The 21,683-nt window shown below is 43.2% G+C and overlaps 1 protein-coding gene across 5 annotated transcripts in view; it reads right to left on the reverse strand.

Moving 5' to 3' along the window:
• The window catches only part of DIP2B (disco interacting protein 2 homolog B), a 264,807-nt gene that overhangs the window by 221,342 nt on the left and 21,782 nt on the right, over positions 1-21,683 (reverse strand). The gene's annotated exons all lie outside the window — the stretch shown is intronic.

The following is a 21,683-nucleotide window of genomic DNA, read 5'->3' on the forward strand; positions in this document are numbered from 1 at the left end:
AGCTCTGACTAACAGAATGAAAGCACAAGTTTCCAGGAACCTTCTTTAAGAGGCAGATCTGTGCCTCGTCTTCTTCATTCCTTTCCCCAACCTGCTGCCTGAACTAGAAGCTGCCATCTCAGACCACGACACTGAGGCCACACATGGTGGGATAACCACATGGATACTCTAACGTTATGTAGTATGACGTCACATCCAGTCCACTTACCTAACCATTTACATAAGAGAGAAATAAACTATTTCACTTAACCACTGTTAATTTGGGTTTTCTGTCAACTAAACTAAATGTACCTAACTAATGAAAAACTTCTCTGCATTCCCTTGCTTCCTTTGGCACTGTCTCATAACAGCCTCGATAAGCGTTGTCACTGATTTTGTGTCTCTCTAGTTTAGACTGTGAGCCCCCAAGTGAGGGTGTTACTTAATTTATCCCTATATTCAGTAACCTTGCACAATATCTGACATATTGTTCGGCCTATTAGCAGGTGTTTGAAAAACATTTATTAAATTTAGTTATATTGGTGATCAAGGTACCAAGTCACTAATTTCAGCTATCTTGCCCATTCCCTCTTTTCAATGTCTAATTGTAGAAGGAATTTCTACTCTGAACATTATATCTCAGTATTTCTCCCCAATTTCTGCCCCAAACCTCAAGTTGAGCTTTTTTTCCCTTTTTGAAAATTGTTAGTTGTAAAACACATCTGTACAAAATTAGTGTTCTTGGCATCTCTTTTATGTGGACAATACCAAAAAATTAGAAATACATTCATCACTGACTCAAAAAAAGCAGGAATTGAGTGTTTGCTCTGTGTTAAGCATTGCACATGGACCTGAAAATACTGATCAGGCATTCCTGTTTCAGGGCTCTGAGGCTCCACCCACAGCCCAGAAAGAAACGCCAAATTGCTACTAGAGGAAATCTTAGTGAGAGTTGACTCAAACCAGTTTGTGACATGCCTGTCCCTAGTCCCATCTCTGTTCTGTCTCTGCCTCTCCTGCTTCCTATCTTCTCCACTCCTTATAGCCTGATGTCTAACTAAGCAGCTTTTCCTCTTTGTCCCACCCAATTTATTTCCTGGTCTACTTCCTGTCTCCCTAATTCCTTCATGGAAACTGATAACTAACTTCTGACTTGGCCCAGCTTATTCTTCTTGAATTCTAACTCAGGAGGCAAAGGCAGTGTCCTGGGCTTTGTATCAGTTTTTCCCCCAGTGGACACATTAACCTTGTAGGAAGGGTGGTGTAGTGGAAAGATCATTAGCTTACAAGTTTAAAAGGCATGGACAAGTATGGCCTTAAGACAACTATTTAAGCTCTTGAACTTCAGTTTCCTCAAAAATAAAATGAGGTTTCTATCTGTAAATTGAGATTCTTCTAAGGATTAGAGAAATTTCATGTAAAGGCCCCAGGCAATGAGGATTTTTTAATTATGAGTTTTAATACAAAGAAATAAACATTATAATAGATCTGAAATCTTGTAATAAATGATGGTAAATATTAACTTTGGAAATCTAGTTATAGTACCACAATACTTGTGCTACATACTGGAATTGCAACCATAAACAAGAATGTATCTGCACTAGAGGGGTTTACATTCCGTAAGGAAGAAAGGCAAGTAAAAGGGTAATCACAATACCATGAGATGTTGGCCTAGACAGGGGTAAGAACAAGTTTAAAAAAGAATATAAAATATTTCAGATAAGATCCAGACAGGAAGAGGCAGAAGTCACACGGAAGTAGAGGATGGGAGGGAAGAGAGTGGCAACAGAAAATATACACAGCTCCATGGTGAATGTAAAGAATGGCAGCTGTCTGCTGACCCATCTGCACTGATAATGTTTCTCCTATTCAAATAATCAGGGCCACAAACAGGCTTACTAATTTATGTACTCTCATAAGATTCTGATGCCCACCCCAGTCTCCTACAGTCTCCTCCCCTAAATGCCAGCGTTATAAAATATCTACACATGAAATACAATGTCCCAATACAGTGTACTAGGAACAGGAATTAGGCCAGCAGTCAAGAAAGCACTGATCAGGTGGTGCCTGTGGCTCAAAGGAGTAGGGCACCAGCCCCATATGCCAGAGGTGGCGGGTTCAAACCCCGCCCCAGCCAAAAACTGCAAAAAAAAAAAAAAAAAGAAAGCACTGATAGGGCAGCGCCTGTGGCTCAAAGGAGCAGAGCGCTGGCCCCATATGCTGGAGGTGGTGGGTTCAAACCCAGCCCCAGCCAAAAACTGCAAAAAAAAAAAAAAAAAAGAAAGCATTGATCCACCCAATTTAAACAAACTGCTAAAGAAAGAGAGAAAAAAATAAGTCAAATGGAAAAATTCTGAACCCATCTAAGTGATGAAAAAAAAAATTTTTTGTTTTTTTGAGACAGGATCTTTCATAGCTCACTATGGCCACAAACTACTGAGCTCAAGTGATCCTCCTGCCTCTGCAAACATGCACCATCATGTCCAGCAAATTTTTTTTGTTTGTTTGTTTGTTTGTTTTTGGCCGGGGCTGGGTTTGAACCAGTCACCTCCGGCATCTGGGGCCGGCACCCTATCCCTTTGAGCCACAGGTGCCATCCCTCCAGCAAATTTTTTAACTTTTTGTAGAGAGAGTGTTTACATTGCCCAGCTTAGTATCAAACACCTGGCCTTAAGTGACCCTCCCACCTCAACTTCCCAAAGGGCCAGGATTACAGTCGTGAGCTACCATACCAAGCCTGTGAGTTTTTTTTTTTTTTTTTTTTTTGGCCGGGGCTGGGTTTGAACCCGCCACCTCTGGCATATGGGACCGGCGCCCTACTCCCTGAGCCACAGGCGCCGCCCAGCCTGTGAGTTTTTTTAAATTTACAACATTAATGCTATTACATGGCTTTTGTTTTAAAAATTATTTTTATTTTATTTTATTTTTTTAATCATTATTTTTTTAGAGACAGAGTCTCAACTCTGTCGCCCTTGGTGCCATGGCATTACAGCTCACAGCAACCTCCAGCTCTTGGGCTTAAACAATTCTCTTGCCTCAGCCTCCTGAGTAGCTAATACGACAGGTGCCCGCCACAACGCCCAGCTATTTTTTGTTTGCAGTTTGGCGGCGGCTAGGTTTGAACCCGCCACCCTCAGTATATGGGGCCAGCGCCCTACTCACTTAGCTAGAGGCGCTGCCCCGAAAATTTATTTTTAGAGGGTAGGCTCAATGGCTCAAGCCTGTAATTTTAGCACTTTGGGAGACCAAGGTGGGTGAAATGCCTGAGTTCCGGAGTTCTAGACCAGCCTGAGCAAGAGCAAGACCCCCATCTCTACTAAAAATAGAAAAATTAGCTGGGCATTATGGTAGGCACCTGTAGTCCCACCTACTCTGGAGGCTAGGGGATTGCCTGAGCCCAAGAGTTTGAGGTTGCTGTGAGCTATGATGCCATAGCACTGTACCCAAGGCGATAGAATGAGACTCTGCCTCAAAAAAAGAATCATTTTTAGAGATATATACTGAATATTTATGGATGAAATGATATATATCTAGGATTCGCTTTAAAATAGTATGTGGGTAGGAGAAGATAGGTAGAAATGCAAATGAAGTAAAATTGGTAACTGTTGATAATATGAGTAGATAATTTTTTTTTTTTTTTGAGACAGTCTGGTTCCCCATGCAACCAAGGACCCACATTTATTTCTAAGACAACTGGACCTACTGGGTGGGCAAAGCTAACTATAACAAAACTCTGATCTTATTATCCTCTTAGGCACTGTACTCCAGTAAGTGATCCTTAGGGAGATATGGTGTATGTATATTTTCACCAAAATAGCACTGTCAATTGCTAAAAATTTACTGTGTGATCAAGAGACACCATCAAAAGAAAGTAAAAAATTCGAGACACAGAGAAAGGATATCTACAATGCATAAAATCGAAGAATTCATATATAGAATATATAAAGAACACTTATATAAATCAATAAGAAAAAAGACAAACAGCACAATTTAAAAATTGCCAAAACACTAGAATAGATACTTCACAAAAGAACATACCCAAAAGCAGCTACAGGGGTAGTAATGTGGAATGAGCATGACTTCTACCCTGCTTCCCCGAAAATAAGACAGTGTCTTATTTTAAGGTGTGCTCCCAAAGATGCGCTAGATCTTATTTTCAGGGGACGTCTTATTTTTCCTGTAAGTAGATCTTATTTTCGGAGAATGTCTTATTTTTGGGGAAACAGGGTATGCTGGTAACCTCCTTCTCAATCCAGGAGGTAATTTCATGTGTGTGCTTGCTTTGTAAAAATCCTCTACAAATTCACTGAACTACAGATTATCTGGACTTTTTGTATATAACTTATAATTTAATTAAAGCATTCACTCTAGGCAGATATGGTGGGCTGTGCCTACAGCCTCAGCTACTCTGGAGGCTGAGCCAGGAAGCTGAGCCACTTTGGGGTTTAGCCCAAAAGTTAGAGGTTGCTGTGAGCTATGGTCACACCACAGCACTCTAGCCCAGGTAACAGAGCAAGACGTTATCTGTATTTAAAAAATAAATAAAAACCCAAACCACTTATGGTTTGCCACAAGACATGGAAAGTGTCTTAACCTTAATTAATTTACCTATGAATCTATCTCGGTGGAGGACGCATAGCACTGAAACCACTGAACCAGAAACAATATAAAACAACTAGAAATTTGTTTTGATTATTGTGTTTAATTTTCTCTGTATGACCAAAGTGAGAAACAATGTAATCACAAGTCTGATTAGAGCTTTGTAATTGTTCTAGCGCCTGTTCAGTTTTGCTGATGAACAACACACGTATGACATTCCTAAAATCTAGACAGGATTTAACAAGTGAGGTGTATCAAACATAGGCCCTGTTATTGTCAAGGTTTCTAGGTGTGGCTGCAGCTCACGAATAATAAGATCATTTACATCTGAGTCAGTCACCCACTCCCCTGTCTGTGTCTCTCCTTCCATATCAGACATGGGCCTGAACAATACTTTATACACAGCACACGTCTGAGTAAAACTGAGTAGATTTTAGGAGAGTGATAACTCAGGAATATCGAATCTTTTCCTTTTATGAAAAAAAAATGAGGGTGGCACCTGTGGCTCAAGGAGTAGGGTGCCGGTCCCATACGCTGGAGGTGGCGGGTTCAAACCCAGCCCCGGCCCAAAACCACAAAAAAAAAAAAAAAAAAAAAAAAAAAAGAAAAAAAAATGAAAAGAGGGAAAACTATTGCCAAACGATACATCAAAAAAGATAAAAAGTTTTTAAACAACATTTAGGACAACTGCAGCTTTTTACCATTCTCTTTATGAGATGACTTTCTAGCTTGCCTTAATTGTGTGTGTGTGTTACTGTCTTTCACAGTATAATTTTGAGAATTAAAGGAATTAAGATTCCAGAAAGTTCCAAATCTGGGAAGGTGTCGGACAGCTGGCAATCTCATATATCCCCCAAACTTACAGGATCTTGGAGAAGGTCTAGACCAAAATGTAAGGGAATACAAAATGCTACAGTAAGCCACAGCACAGGATTAAACATTTTCTTTTTGAAATAAGAGTCCCGAGCTGTCGCCTGGAGTAGAGTCCATGGCATCACAGCTCACAACAATCTCAAACTCTTAGGCTTAAGCAATTCTCTTGCCTCAGCCTCCCAAGTAGCTGGGACTACAGGTGCCCACCACAACGCCAGCTATTTTTTGGTTGCAGTTGTCACTGTTGCTTAGCAGGCCTGGGCCAAGTTTGAACCTGCCACCCTAGGTGTATGTGGCCAAAGACCTGCCAACTGAGCTATCAGCACCACCAACATTTTCTATTTGTATTTTTCTTAGTCTGCCTTTCTCTGCTCTCCAAATATTAGTTGTGACCATGGATTTAAAAAAAAAAAAAAAAAAACAGTGTCCCAGCCAGGCTCGGTGGCTCACACCTGTAATCCTAGCACTCTGAGAAGCCGAGGTGGGTGGATTGTTTGAGCTCAGGAGTTCGAGACCAGCCTGAGCAAAAGCGAGACCCCATCTCTACTAAAAATAGAAAATCTGAGGCAACAGGACTGCTTGAGCCTGAGTTGAAGATTGGAAGTTGCTGTGAGCTACGACACCACAGCACTCTATCCAGAGCAACAGCTTGAGACTCTTGTCTTAAAAAACAAAAAGTGTTCCTTCCAAATATAAGGTCATCAGTTCTTCTTATACTGCAATGATGCAGATTTCAAACTGGAATGACAATTACTAGGAACACCCTAAGCACTTTTTTTTAGACAGAGGCTCACTATGTCTCCTGCCCTTAGTAGAGTGCCGTAGTGTCACAGATCACAGCAACCTGAAACTCCTAGGTTGAAGCAATTCTCTTGCCTCTGCCTCCCAAGTAGCTGGGACTACGGGCACCTGCCACAAGACCTGGCTATTTTTTTTCTGTTGCAGTTGCCACTGTTGTTTAGCTGGCCCAGGCCGGGTTCAAACCCGCCAGCCTCCATGTATGTGGTCGATGCCATAACCACTGTGCTATGGGCACCGAGCCACCCTAAGCTCTCTTAAGGGCTTTGATTCTTATTCAACCCAATATAAGGGATCCCTTTCACTTATTAACTTACCATAACAACAATAGCAAAATTGGGGCAGTGCCTGTGGTTCAGTGGGTAGGGCGTCAGCCCCATATACCGAGGGTGGCAGGTTTAAACCCTGCCCCAGCCAAACTGCAAAAATAGCCAGGCATTGTGGCAGGCACCTATAGGCCCAGGTACTCGGGAGGCTGAGGCAAGAGAATCCCTTGAGCCCAAGAGTTGGAGTTTGCTGTGAGTTATGACGCCACAGCACTCTACTGAGGGCAATAAAGTGAGACTTCTAAAAAATAATAATAATAATAATAATGATGATAGCAAAATTATTGAATACAATATTTTGGGTAATTTTTTTCCCAATAATTGTGATTCGGATAGGGCTAAAATAAATAAGAGCATTACATTCTGTATGGGGAAAACTAACATTCCCTTACAATAAACTTAGAAATATTTTTAAGTCAACCAGGAACAAAATATACCGTAAAAGGCTTTCCCATAGTAGGGCACAGAAGGACAAATTGTATTAGACTTGGTGAAAAATGGCTGGGTACAGAGGCTCACGCCTGTAATCCTAGCACTCTAGGAGGCTGAGACAGGTGGATTACTTGAGCTCAGGAGTTCGAGACCAGCCTGAGGAAGAGTGACACCCCGTCTCTACTAAATATAGAAAAACTAGCTAGGCATTCTGGCAGGTGCATGTAGTCCCAACTACTTGGGAGGCTAAGGCAAGAGGATCTCTTAAGCCCAAGAGATTGAGGTTGCTGCGAGCTATGATGACACCATGGCACACTACCTCGGGCAACAGAGTGAGGCTCTGTCTCAAATGAATAAACGAACAAATAAAACTTGGAGAAACGGGGCGGCGCCTGTGGCTCAGTGAGTAGGGCGCCGGCCCCATATGCCGAGGGTGGCGGGTTCAAACCCAGCCCCGGCCAAATTGCAACAAAAAAATAGCTGGGCGTTGTGGCAGGCGCCTGTAGTCCCAGCTGCTTGGGAGGCTGAGGCAAGAGAATCGCGTAAGCTCAAGAGTTAGAGGTTGCTATGAGCTGTGTGATGCCACGGCACTCTACCTGCGGTATGTGAGACTCTGTCTCTACAAAAAAAAAAAAAAAAAAAAAAAAAAACTTGGAGAAACATGAAAGCAGATGATACAAGAAATGAAGTGCTCACATTCTAGTCGTCAATACAAATACTAAGTAGGTTGATGCATCAACTCTAATTTTCACTTTCTAATCTCTTGAGCCAAACGTAAAGTCTGAGCTATTATCATGAAACTTTCTTCATCCACCCAACTCTGAAAACTTGACTTTCCAGAAACAGGACTCGGATTGTGGCCAAATTTTTCTGTTTATATGCTGCAAAGGGATGATGCAGGTAAGGAGAACATCTAGGATTCCTGCAAAAAACAAGGTTTAGGTTCTTTCATTAACTCTAGTGAGGAAACAGTTTCTCACGTTCAAGTAAGTTCCACTATCCAAATTTAATTACAATAGTGATCATGAGAAAAATTTCCAACTAACTCCCATTAATAGTATGTCTAAATGAATGTATTACCAACTTTTATACTTCAGAAAACACTAAAGTGAATGTGTCTGCCTTAGGAACCTCCAGAGGCCTATAAGTGAGGTTTGTCACAGGTAGTGGTGCATCTTTAAATGAAGGCTGAAGCAAACTATTCCACCAACTTTAGCAATATTTAAAATGGATTTATATCTCCTCAGGCCTGAGGCCAAGTTTATCAGGTCTATTATCTATCAGCCAATCAAAATGGAATACAGTTTTTCTGAGCTCTGCAATCAGTAGTTTTGAATGCCTCTCATCTGCTCAATCCCGTTTAGCACTGAGTCCACGAGGTACAGAGACACTGGCTGGCACTCTTCCTTTCTTTCTTTGGAATGCTGCACCATTCTCTCAACTCTTTTTCTCTCTTCTCTCCCCCGCTCCCTGCCATCCCCTCTCTCACTCTCTGCTCTGCTCTCTTCTCTCTCTCGCTTTTCCTCCTCTCCCTTTCTCTAATATAAAATAAGCTTATACCTTTTTTTTTTTTTTTTTGAGACAGAGCCTCAAGCTGTAGCCCTGGGTAAAGTGCTGTAGCATCACAGCTCACAGCAACCTCCAACTCCTGGGCTTAAGCGATTCTCTTGCCTCAGCCTCCCAAGTAGCTGGGACTACAGGGCCTTCCACAATGCCTACTTTTTGGTTGTAGTTGTCATTGTTGTTTAGCAGGCCCAGGCTGGATTGGAACCCACCAGCTCTGACGTATGTGGCTGGTGCCTTAGCCACTTGAGCTACAGGCACCGAGCCAATAAGCTTATACCTTTATATCCTAAAAAAAAATTTATGACCCCAAGTAAGCCTACGTAATTTAAGCAGAGTACCAAAACTCATTATCAAAAGCACAGCATGTTTTAGTGCAAAAAACTTTAGCTTAAAAAACAAAAATAAATAACCTTTACAAATCAAAAGCCCAATTAACCTATAATAAATCTTGTAGGCCTGGAGGTTAGCTCACACCTCTAATCCTAGCACTCTGGGAGGCTGGGGCAGGTGGATTGCTTGAGCTCACAAGTTGGAAACCAGCCTGAGCAAAAGCAAGACCTCGTCTCTACTAAAAATGAAAAAAATAAAAAAACAGAGGCAAGAGACTCGCTCAAGCCCAAGATTTTGAGGTTGCTGTGAGCTATGATACCAGAGCACTCTACCAAGGGTGGCAAAAAGTGACACTCTGACTCAAAAGAAAAAAAAAGCTACAAACTTTATAGAAACACTGTAATTAAAGACTAGAAGTACTTAAAAATATATTTATTGGGCAGCACCTGTGGCTCAAAGGAGTAGGGCACTGGCCCCATATGCCGGAGGTGGTGGGTTCAAACCCAGCCCTGGCCAAAAACTGCAAAAACAAAAACAAACAAACAAACAAAAAATATATATATATATACGCACATACACTTATTGATACAGATGGCCTTGTAATGTATATAATCATTATTAAGCTTGCTAAAACTGTAGTTAACATATGAAAGTTACACTGATTCTTTCCACATTTTTTTTTGTATATTTATTTTTTATTTATTTATTTATTTATTTTTGTCTTGTAGAGACAGAGTCTCACTGTACCGCTCTCAGGTAGAGTGCCATGACTTCACACGGCTCACAGCAACCTCTAACTCTTGGGCTTACGCGATTCTCTTGCCTCAGCCTCCCGAGCAGCTGGGACTACAGGCGCCCGCCACAACGCCCAGCTATTTTTTTGTTGCAGTTTGGCCAGGGCTGGGTTTGAACCCGCCACCCTCAGCATATGGGGCTGGCGCCCTACTCACTGAGCCACAGGCGTCGCCCTCTTTCCACATTTATTAATGCAAATTTCTCTTGCCATCCTTACCCTTTTCTATATTCTCCAAAGGAAAATAGTGTTAATACGATGTGTTAAACTGTCTTTTTAAATTCTGGGATATAAAACGAAATTCCTTTAAGGAACCGTGGGGCTGGGTATGGTAGCTCATGCCTGTAATCCTAACACTCAGGAAGGCTGAGGCAGGAGGATCAGGAGGCTTGAGGCCAAGAGTTCAAGACCAGCCTGAACAAGAGTGAGACCCTCATCTCTACCAAAAATACACAAAATTAGCCAGGTGTGGTGGTGAAAAGCCTGTAACCCCAGCGACTCTGGAGGCTGACACAGGAGGATACTTGAGCCAAGGAGTTTGAGGCTGCATTGAACCATAAGGATTCCGCCTGCAGTCTACCCAGGGCAACAAAACGAGACCCTCTCTAAAAAGATCCACACACTGGGGCGGCGCCTGTGGCTCAGTGAGTAGGGCGCTGGCCCCATATGCCGAGGGTGGCGGGTTCAAACCCAGCCCCGGCCAAACTGCAACAAAAAAATAGCCGGGCATTGTGGCGGGTGCCTGTAGTCCCAGCTGCTCGGGAGGCTGAGGCAAGAGAATCACGTAAGCCCAAGAGTTAGAGGTTGCTGTGTGCCGTGTGACGCCACGACACTCTACCGAGGGCGGTACAGTGAGACTCTGTCTCTACAAAAAGAAAAAAAATCCACACACTGAAAACCCATGACTAATGCATAAATATATGGGTTTTTTTTTTTAGTATGAAAAATTATATAAGAATGTTCATAGCTGTGATCTTTACATTAGCATAAACCAGAAATAACTAAAGTATTTGCCAACTGATAAATGAATTAATAAATTAAAGTGAATTCATGTAGTGGAATGCTACTGCAGTTGGGGGTATCAGGCTACAGTCATTTGCATCAGCTGAGCAAACAAGGCAAATCACATAAGAAAATATACAGCATGATTCTACTCATAACGTTCAGAAACTTGCAAAACTAAGTAACATGTTACTTGGGATATATACAAACTATAAAGCAAACTTAGGGAATGAACAAAATTTAGTATTCTAGATAATATTTGAGGGTGAGGGAAGAGTAACAAGAGAGGCCCAGAGTGACTTCAGGAGTATTTTAAAGTTTTGGTTCTTAAACTAGATTCTAGACAAACTAGTGTTCAATCTACTAGTCTACCTTAAACTGTACATACACTTTATACATATTCTTTTCATATGTGATATTCCATAATAAAAATGTAAATATCTAGTAAGATCTATTCAACTCCAGCAGAAAACCATACCAACTACCCATCCCAAAGCTAGTCATTCGCATTAACTATAAACAATCCACAAATTATATGACATTTAAGAATACTTATGACTGCTGGAAGAACTTTTCCCAAAGGAAATATGAAATAGTTCAGGAATTAGAAGAGAACTTTTCTAAAAAAATCTACCTAAGGGGGCGGCGCCTGTTGCTCAGTGAGTAGGGCGCCGGCCCCATATGCCGAGGGTGGTGGGTTCAAACCCTAGCCCTGGCCAAACTGCAACAGAAAAATAGCCGGGTGTTGTGGCGGGGACCTGTAGTCCCAGCTGCTCGGGAGGCTGAGGCAGGAGAATCGCGTAAGCCCAAGAGTTAGAGGTTGCTGTGAGCCGTGTGAGGCCAGGGCACTCTACCCCAGGGCGGTACCGTGAGACTCTGTCTCTACAAAAAAAAAAAAAAAACTACCTAAGGGCGGCGCCTCTGGCTCAGTGAGTAGGGCACCGGCCCCATATATTGAGGGTAGTGGGTTCAAACCCAGCCCCAACCAAACTACAACAAAAAAACAGCCAGGCATTGTGGTGGGCACCTGTAGTCCCAGCTGCTCGGGAGGCTGAGGTAAGAGAATCGCCTAAGCCCAGGAGTTGGAGGTTGCTGTGAGCTGTGTGACGCCACAGCACTCTACGGAGGGTGGTAAAGTGAGACTCTGTCTCTACAAAAAAAAAAAAAAAAATCTACTTAACATGTTCAGAGAGATTCAAGAGGATATCATGTTGATAAAAATCAAGAATAAAGTACTATCTAAAAGAGACAGAGCAAAATACATTAAAACATTACACATAGAAGAGAAAAAATAAGACTAAATTCCCAGAAATAAGACTAAATGGCACCTGTAGCTCAGTGGGTAGGGCACCAGCCACATACACTGAGGCTGGCAGGTTCGAACCGGCCCCAGGCCAGCTAAAACAATGACAACTACAACAAAAAAATAGCCAGGCATTGTGGCAGCCAGCTGTAGTCCCAGCTACTTGGGAGGCTGAGGCAAGAGAATCACTTAAGCCTAAGAGTTTGAGGTTGCTGTGAGCTGTGACACCATGGCACTCTACTCAGGGTGATATAATGAGACTCTGTCTGAAAAAAAAAAAAAAAAAAAAAAGACAAAATTCCCAGAATTGTAGAAAGAAGCCAATAAAGTCAGACTGGAAAAGTCTACCAAGAGCCAAACAAAATGAAAGAAAAAAGGCACCCAACTAGATACATCCTAATGACAGCGCAGAACTCCAAGGACAAAAGGCACACCCTAAAGGCTTTCTGAGTACACCAAAGAGTTACATTCAAAGAACTGACAACATCTGAGAAACAGAGATATTTTTAAAAGCCAAGAATTTCAAGCTTGGGTCCAGCATGGTGGCTCTCACCTGTAATCCTAGCACTCTGGGAGGCTGAGGCAAGTGGATTGCCTGAGCTCACAGGTTTGATATCAGCCTAAGCCAGCGAGGCCTCATCTCTTAAAATAGCTGGGCATTGTGGCGGGAGCCTATAGTCCCAGCTACTCGGGAGGCTGATATGAGAATAGCTTAAGCCCAAGACTTGGAGGTTGCTGTGAGCTATGACACCATGGAACTCTACCTAGGACAATAGCTTGACACTCTGTCTCAAAAAGAAAAAAAAAAGAAAGAAAGCTGCAAAAAGAAAGAAAGCTGAAAAGGATGTCAAGAAACTTTGAGGCATGAGCCCGCTCTGGGCTCAGCCAATTAATAAAGGACCATTGCTTAACTTGGACTCAATGTGCTGGCGTTTCTCTATTCCACTTGCTTTGGGTATAACATTTGGAAGCCCCAGCGAGATTCACAAGCTGGAGGGTCGGCCTCCCTGTGTAACCCCCGGAGAGGACAGGAATTACAGGGGAGGCAACCCCAGGGCTCCCTGAACTCCTGAAGGCTTCAGAGGAACTCTTTCCAACTCCTCACCCAATTCAGGTCCTCCAACTTACGCTCAAGAGGTAACTGTCTGTGGTGTTTGAGTCCACTAGATCTTAATGTTTGAGAAGCAGAGGTTTGGTGATAAAATATTACACTTCCTTCTCCACATGTTCAATAGCACTTTCAGATTCCAAAGTAAGTAATATTTAGTTAATAATATTGCAAAAGCTGTATGTGTAGAGTATAAATGTTTACACTTAATTCGTACATATAGCAAGAAGACTAATTTTTGTTTTACCAAAGAGACTATAAACACTATTTACTTTGATAACATAAGACACTGGGTCGGCGCCCACAAATCAGTGGTTAGGGCGCCAGTCACATACACTCACACTAAGGACCTGTGTGACATTCTGATCTCACAGCTCTACAGAAATACCATGCAAGTCCACTCCAAATTCATGCTGACCACACTGGCCCCACCCCTGGTACTGCTTTCACTGTTTGATTAATTCCTCTCACTTTCCCCTAGGCTGCTCCTCTAATTCTTTTCTTAACCCTCATGCTTCCACACTTTTGAAGAATCTTTTCCCTTTATCCCCATGCCAACTTCCTCTCCCCATATCAAAGTTTTCACTGAGGGAGAAGTGCCTCACACTCTACCATGAAAAGATGGCAGCCCCATCCTACTGCTCTTAAGCCCACCTCTTCCACACCCAAGGGATCTAACCTGTGTCCACGTCATCCCAGCCAACTCAAGCTTTTCTTTCCTCAGCCTCCTTCCCTGGGCCTATAAAGATTCCTAATAGTATTTTAATATTTTAATAATAATAATGACAATATAAAATAAAGAAGAACAGCTCTGAATCTGTCCCTTGTTCTTTCATTCTTTTTTCCCCAACTTCAAAATAAGAAGCCCACACTCACCATTTCTATGTCCTCATCACCATTCCAAACTGGTCTCTGATTCAGCCACAGGACGAGAACTGACTAATCCAATCCACTGTTTTCCTTCCTCTGACTTCAACCTCTGCATACCTTTAACGCAGCTGAATATTTGTCTCCCCAAAAGCACCACACTACCCACCCCAGGTCACCTCATACTTCTGTGATCACCCCGGCACCTTGGGTGACTTCTTTGTCCTCTAGCTTTCTGAACACAGGCATTCCTCATTAACTTCAATTTTTACTTTCTCTTTCAAAGATCAGATTCCCCAATGAACTTCATGATGCTGCTGCTGCTGCTAAAAACCAAAACTTTCAACTGCAGCAGGATATAATTCACCACTTCTTACTGCCTACTGAACAGGCTTCCTGAATGTCCTGCCAATGCCGTAGTTTCTATTATGTCCAAATTTACATTCTTTTCCCCAAACCAGCATCTTGGATATTTCTATATATAACACTATCATTCCCTGGTTACCCAAACTCAAACTCTGAGCCATCTTTGACTCTGTTGCTACCTATTCCCTCACTTTTTTTTTTTTTTTGAGACAGAGTTTCACTATGTTACCTTCAGACTGTGGCATCACAGCTCACAGCAACCTCAAACTCTTGGGCTTAAGTGATTCTCTTGCCTCAGCCTCCCAAGTAGCTGGGACTACAGGCGCCCACTACAATGCCCAGCTATTTTTTTGTTGTAATTGTCATTGTTGTTTAGCTGTCCTGGGCCGGGCTCGAACCCACCTGCCTTAGTGTGGCGGCGCTGTAACCACTAGGCTGTGGGAGCCAAGCCTATTCTTTCACATTTCACCATCCTTCCTTTCCTGTATGTATTACAATAGGTAAAGAAAAGACGAATTTGAGAGCCCAGGAAAAATAAAGAGAAGTATAAGTGAACAATTATAAAGCAATCCAATAAGTGTTAGAGAAGAAAGGGACACAGGATGATGAGGTTGGGGGAAGGTTAAGAGAGAGAAGAGATACCTCACAGGGGAGTTCAACATGCTGTAGTGTGAGGAGTCAAAACTAAAGTCCTGAGCCCAAGAGTTTGAAGTTGCCATGAGCCATGACACCTGGCACTTTACCGAGGGTGACAAAGTGAGACTGTGTGTCAAAAATAAATAGTTATCTTCCCCTAATAAAGTACTTAAGTAAATTATTGGAATCTGCAACTTGCTATAACCAAAATCCCTTCTTACCCTTAGAATCTGTTCCCTTTCTGAAGGATCCTCTGCTCACTTTACAGGAAAAATGTTCTAACATGTATGAAATGCAAAACATACGGAACCAGAGCTCCAGCTTAACTCTACCCAGCCTTGCACAGCTAAACTGTCAGGGGCCAACTTGTAATAGTGGCTGATAACAATGACAGCAAAAGAAAACACAATCAGCTTGGTTGAGTTATTTAATTAATTTCAACTAAAGACTAGAAGACCATAAGATCTATTTTTACCACTTTTTTCCTTTTCAGAAAGTTTCTGAGAAATATGTAGTCTTTCTTGAATTTCATTAGACTAAAAACGGGAATTTTAAGGAAGTGAAAACTACTACACAACTGTTAATTAAAACAAAAGGAACATGGGCTGGACGGGGTGGCTCACGCCTATAATCCCAGCACTCTTGGAGGCCGAGGCAGGCAGATGGCCTGAACTCACGAGTTTAAGATCAGCCTGGGCTAAAGCAAGACCGGTCTCTAAAAATATCCAAGCATTGTGGCAGGCGCCTATAGTCCCAGCTACTCAGAGGCTGAGGGAAGAGAATTGCTTGAGCCCAAGAATTTGAGGTTGCTGTGAACTGTGATGCCAAAGCACTTTACCAAGGGTGACAAAGTTTTTTTTTTTGAGCCAGAATCTCACTATGTTGCCCTCATTAGAGTGCTGTAGCATCACAGCTCACAGCAACCTCAAACGCTTGGGCTCAAGCGATTCTCTTGCCTCAGCCTCCCAATTAGCTGGAACTGCAGGTGCCTGCTGTTAACGCTCGGCTAACCTTCTTTTTTTTTGTAGTTGTCACTGTTGTTTGGAAGGCCTAGGATGGGTTGGAACCTGCCCGCTCCAGTATATGCGGCTGGCGCCCTACCTGCTGAGTTATAGGCACCAAGACAATAAATAAATTTTTTAAATAAAATAAACAAAAGGAGAAGGCCAGGTGCAGTAGCTCACGCCTGCAGTCTCAGCCATTTGGGAGGCTAAGGCAAAAGGATCACTTCAGCTCACAAGTTTCAGGTTGCTGTCAGGTATGACATCACGACACTCAATCCCAAGGCGACAAAGTGAGACTGTCTCAAAAAGACAAAAAAAAAACTATCAAGGAAAAAAATGTGGGGCAGCACCTGTGGTTCAGTGGGTAGGGCACTAGCCCCATAACCCGAAGGTGGCAGGTTCAAACCCGGCCTGGCCAAACTGCAAAAAAGAAAGAAAGAAAGAAATGTGGGGCAACACCTGTGGCTCAAAGGAGAAGGCGCGGGTCCCATATGCCAGTGGTGGCAGGTTCAAACCCGGCCTGGCCAAACTGCAAAAAAGAAAGAAAGAAAGAAAGAAATGTGCATCAAAGATTTTAAAAGCTAACAAACTGTCCTATAAGTATCAAGGCTTTCAAAGTTTTCAGGGCCAGATGTGGCTGCTCACAAATATAATCCCAGCACTTTGGGAGGATCACTTGAGGTCAGGATTGGACCCCATCTCTAATAAAAGAAAAGAAAAGAAAGACAAAGTAAAACATTTCAGTGTGCTGAGGACAAACTGCACTCAACTAAAGAGGATTAAGGGGTGGCGCCTGTGGCTCAGTGAGTAGGGCAACCAGCCCCATATACTAAGGGTAGCGGGCTCAAACACAGTCCCCACCAAACTGCAACAAAAAATAGCCAGGCCTTGGGGCGGCGCCTGTAGTCCCAGCTACTTGGGAGGCTGAAGCAAGAGAGTCGCCTAAGCCCAAGAGCTGGTGGTTGCTATGAGCTGTGATACCACAGCACTCTATCAAGGGCAAAAAAGTGAAACTCCGTCTCTAAAAAATAATAATAAATTTTGGGTGGCACCTGTGGCTCAAAGGAGTAGGGCGCTGGCCCCATATGCTGGAGGTGGCAGGTTCAAACCCAGCCCCGGCCAAAAACTGCAAAAAAATAAAAATAATAATAATAATAATAAATTTTAAAAAATAAATAAATAAAAGAGGATTAAGAAAACTTCAGCAGACTGGGCACAGTGGGTCACAACCGTAATCCTAACACTCTGGGAGACAGAGGCAGATGGACTGCTTGAGCTCAGGATTTGGAGATCTGCTAGAGCTCAGGAATTAGAGATCAGCCTGAGCAAGAGCAAGACCCTGTCTCTACTAAAAATAGAAAAACTACCCAGTTTGGTGGTGTACACCTGTAGTCTCAGTTACTCAGGAGGCTCAGGCAAGAAGATCTCTTGAGCCCAAGAGATTGAGGTTGCTGTGAGCCATGACTCCGTAGCACTCTACCCAGGGCAGCAAAAAAAAAAGACTCCATCTCCAAAAACATAAATAAATAAAACCAAAGGAACACTGATATTCCTTCAAATAATTCTAGATGAAACCTGGCAAGATAAACAAATACGGTCATGTCTTGCTCTTCGTGACTCACCATGACAGTGTCACATCCTCTTTCTCATTACCACCTTTCCTTCTAAGCCAATACACCATTTTAGACAGCAGCTTGTAAAAAGTTGGGAAAGCAGTTTCCTGTCAAATGAATCAGAAACAGAGCTTTGGAAAACCAGCCTGGCGAGGACTAAAGGACTGCTGACAAAGAAGTACTCTCCCTCACTCAAGGCTTAAGCTTCAGTTCGTTTTCTCTCACAGAGAAGGTGTGAGCTCCAGGTACTACCCTTTCTTCCCCCACCTGCCTGAGAGTCCAAGGACAGGGTCCTGTTATTTCTGGGCCAGAAAGGGCATTCACACGGTGTGTGTGTTTCCTTCTCTCAACTCACAGCCACACCCACACTCATGGCTGAGACTAGAGACCTCTTGTCTCACCTCCTCTTACTCATCCTGACACATCCTCACCTCTCCCACCCTTCATGTCACCGATACAACCTGTGTATGCCTACAATAAGCACAACCGCTCGAATGGGAGTGGAGCTTTTGGTATGTCTTCACAAAGTATTTCCAAGGATACATACATGACACTCACTCTTATTTTTAACTGAAAGAATACTCCTTAAGCCATCAAGCGAGAGCTCTCTCAACTTCCTCTACCCCCTATAAATATCTGCCTCTGCTCCCATCTTACCCTCCTTCCCTTCTCTTTCAGCAGACAAGGGAGTCACTGCTGGTCTCCTGAATGATCTCTCCCACAATGCGGAAGGTCTCAGATTAGCTGGCTCAGGGACACCTTGTTCTATCAGACCTTTCTACTTCAGACCTTCAATCCCTCCATTAATTGAGCATTAATGAAATGCTCACTCTCTCCTCTTGACAAAATGTATTCACACCCCACTAATGAAATGCTCATTCTCTCCTCTTGACAAAATGTATTCATGTAGCCATCAAATATTTATTAAGCACCTACTATGTGTCAGTAGCTCTTTTCAATCCTGGAGATAAAGTGCTGAATGAAACTCAGTTCTTGCCCTCAGGCAACTTACTTTCTAGCATGGAGACAGATAAAGACCAGATAAACTTACAAGCCTAGCTACTGTCCTTTCTCTCCTTCACCTCACACAGCCGGGCCTGCAAAGCAGGATACTCTGCCTGCCCCCACTTCCACTTTCTCTGTCTTGTGTTCTTCACCTGCTACTGACCCTCAACTCCTCCTCACAATGCCACTAAAACAGCTCAGGCAAAGGTCACCACTAATGACCTCTACTTGCAAATCCCAGTGACCATTTTCTCAGTCCCCATCTAGTTAAACTCTATGTGTCAAGAGACACTTCTTGAAATTCCTTGCTGCTTTGCTCTTCTACTCTCTTTAGCCACTCATACCTCTCTGACCACTCTTCTTCTGGTACCTTTTCTCAGCTTCCCCCTTAAATGGTGGTGCTTCCCAGATGCTCTCCATGGACCACCTCAATCATGCTCATCACTCCTACTGTCAGCTACACAGTGACACCATGAAGAATACCGAATGCGTATCTTCTTTTTTGTTGTTTGTTTTTGAGACAGAGTCTCACTTTGCCGCCCTCAGTAAAGTGCTGTCACAGCTCACAGCAACCTCAAACTCTTGGGCTTAAGCAATTCTCTTGCCTCAGCCTCCCAAGGAACTGGGACTACAGGTGCCCGCCACAACACCTGGTTATTTTTAGAGACAGGGTCTTGTACTTGCTCAGGCTGGTGTTGAACCTGTAAGTTTAGACTTCAATCCCTCCACTCCACATTCTTCCTCTATTCCCTGTATAAGGAAATAGTGCTGTATTTCTTTTTGTAGAGACAGGGTCCCACTTTATGGCCCTCGGTAGAGTGCCGTGGCCTCACACAGCTCACAGCAACCTCCAACTCCTGGGCTTAAGCGATTCTCTTGCCCCAGCCTCCCGAGTAGCTGGGACTACAGGCGCCCACCACAACGCCCAGCTATTTCTTGGTTGCAGTTTGGCCGGGGCCGGGTTTGAACCCGTCACCCTCGGCATATGGGGCCAGCGCCCTACCGACTGAGCCACATGCGCCGTCCAGTGCAGTATTTCTTACAAGATGCCTAAGAGAAACCTAGCAGTCCACCTAGGTTCTTCTATCACATCTACACATCTATTAGTTCTTCTTCTTCTACATACTAATTTCTCAATTCTTTTTTTTTTTTTTTTGAGACAGTCTCACTTTGTCACCCTTGGTAGAGAGCGGTGGTGTCATAGCTCACAGCAACCTCAAACTCCAGGGCTCAAAGGATCCTCCTCCCTCAGCCTCCAGAGTAGCTGGAACTACAGGCACCCGCCACAACACCAAGCTATTTTTAGAGACAGAGGTCTCACTCTTGCTCAGGCTGGTCTTTAACTCCTGAACTCAGGCAATCCACCCACCTCCCAGAGTGCTAGGATTACAGGCATGAGCCACTGTGCCCTCCTAATTTCATCAATTCTCTCTTTAAATACCTCTTTTCAGCTAGGCACAGTGGTTCACACCTATAATCCTAGCACTTTGGGAGGCCAAGGCAGTTTGACTGCCTGAGCTCACAGGTTAGAGACCAGCCTGAGCAAGAGTGAGACCCTGCCTCTACTAAAAGTGAAAAACTAGGGCAGCGCCTGTGGCTCAAAGGAGTAGGGTGCAGGCCCCATATACTGGAGGTGGGTGGCGGGTTCAAACCCAGCCCTGGCCAAAAACTGCAAAAAAAAAAGGAGAAAAACTAGCCAAGTGTTGTGTCAGGCACCTGTAGTTCCAGCTACTCTGGAGGCTCGGACAAGAGGATCTCTTGAGCCCAAGAGTTTTAGGGTCCTGTGAGCTCTGACACCATCGCACTCAACCCCAGGCAACTGAGTGAGACTCTGTCTCCAGATATAAATAAATAAATACTTCTTTTCATTCCCTCTTCCCTAAGCCTACCACAGGGACATCTCATTTCAGTAGCTTCCTTATAAGTCTCCTGTTCTGTCTTGCCCTCTTGCCCTGCTCTTATTAAGGGCTATTTTACATTGTACTGTACAACAACAGTGTCCCTTGGTTGTATGACACAGGAACCTGAAACTGTCGTCCTCTAGGGTGATCTCCACCAAATGTAGATGCGATCCACTCCTGCCTACAATTCTTCAAGGATTCCCCATGACCTATATGAATGCTCTTTACACTCTTTCTCCTAAAGAAGGTGATAGTAGGATAGAGGGTTGAGAATAGGTACAGCCTGAAGAAGCTAGCCACTAGAAAAAAAACACAACTTTTTCATTTTAAAATTAAAATATTTTATCTTAGATTTTCAATTCTACATTATATTCCTGCTTTAATATAGCAATAATTTCCCCTAAAATTCAATTAAAAGGATATTCTAAGACGATGTACCATGTTTATAGCTTTAAGTATACCTGGCACATCAACACAAATCCCCATTGGGAAGCAAAGCCCTATGGGATAAAATGTGAGATTCTATGGGTGCCACAAGGCATCCCACACGCACCCCTGCCATGCTCTCAGCCCTGCCTATCTGACCGGGCTTACTGGATTTACCGAGCTTACACTTTATGCTCTGCCAGGGACTAAATCATCATAATCATCCTAATTCCTCAAACATGCTGCAATAATTCACAAATCTATGCTTTTCTCCAAATCTAAAGTAGCTTCCTTCCCTTGTCTATCAGCCCACCAAACTCCCACTGTAAAGTTTGAGCCTAAGTGACATTTCTGTAGGGAATCCTTCCCTGAACACTACAGGCACACTAATGCCTGTCACCTAAGCACCTTCGAGTATTTATAAATGTCTCCTTTGTGGCATTTATTATGCAATAAAGATACTGTTTATAATATCTCTCCAAATAACTACAAGAAACTACTGCTATGACCTGCCCCTCCTAACCACAAACTTAAGGAAAGTTGTTTCGTTTTGTTTTTGAAACTGATCCATTTCCTCCTGTTCACTCCTTATCCCATTATAATCTGACTTCTGACACTCACACCACTGCATTAACATTAAAACCATACTCCCTAAGGTCACAAATCTCACAAATCCATCTTAATCATTACCATTCTAATGGTCAGAGCAACATTTGATTATTCTCTTTTGTCTTCCTGGTCCCTACACTCTCCAGA

The sequence above is a fragment of the Nycticebus coucang genome, chromosome 12 (genome assembly GCF_027406575.1).
Source record: "Nycticebus coucang isolate mNycCou1 chromosome 12, mNycCou1.pri, whole genome shotgun sequence".
NCBI lineage: Eukaryota > Metazoa > Chordata > Mammalia > Primates > Lorisidae > Nycticebus > Nycticebus coucang.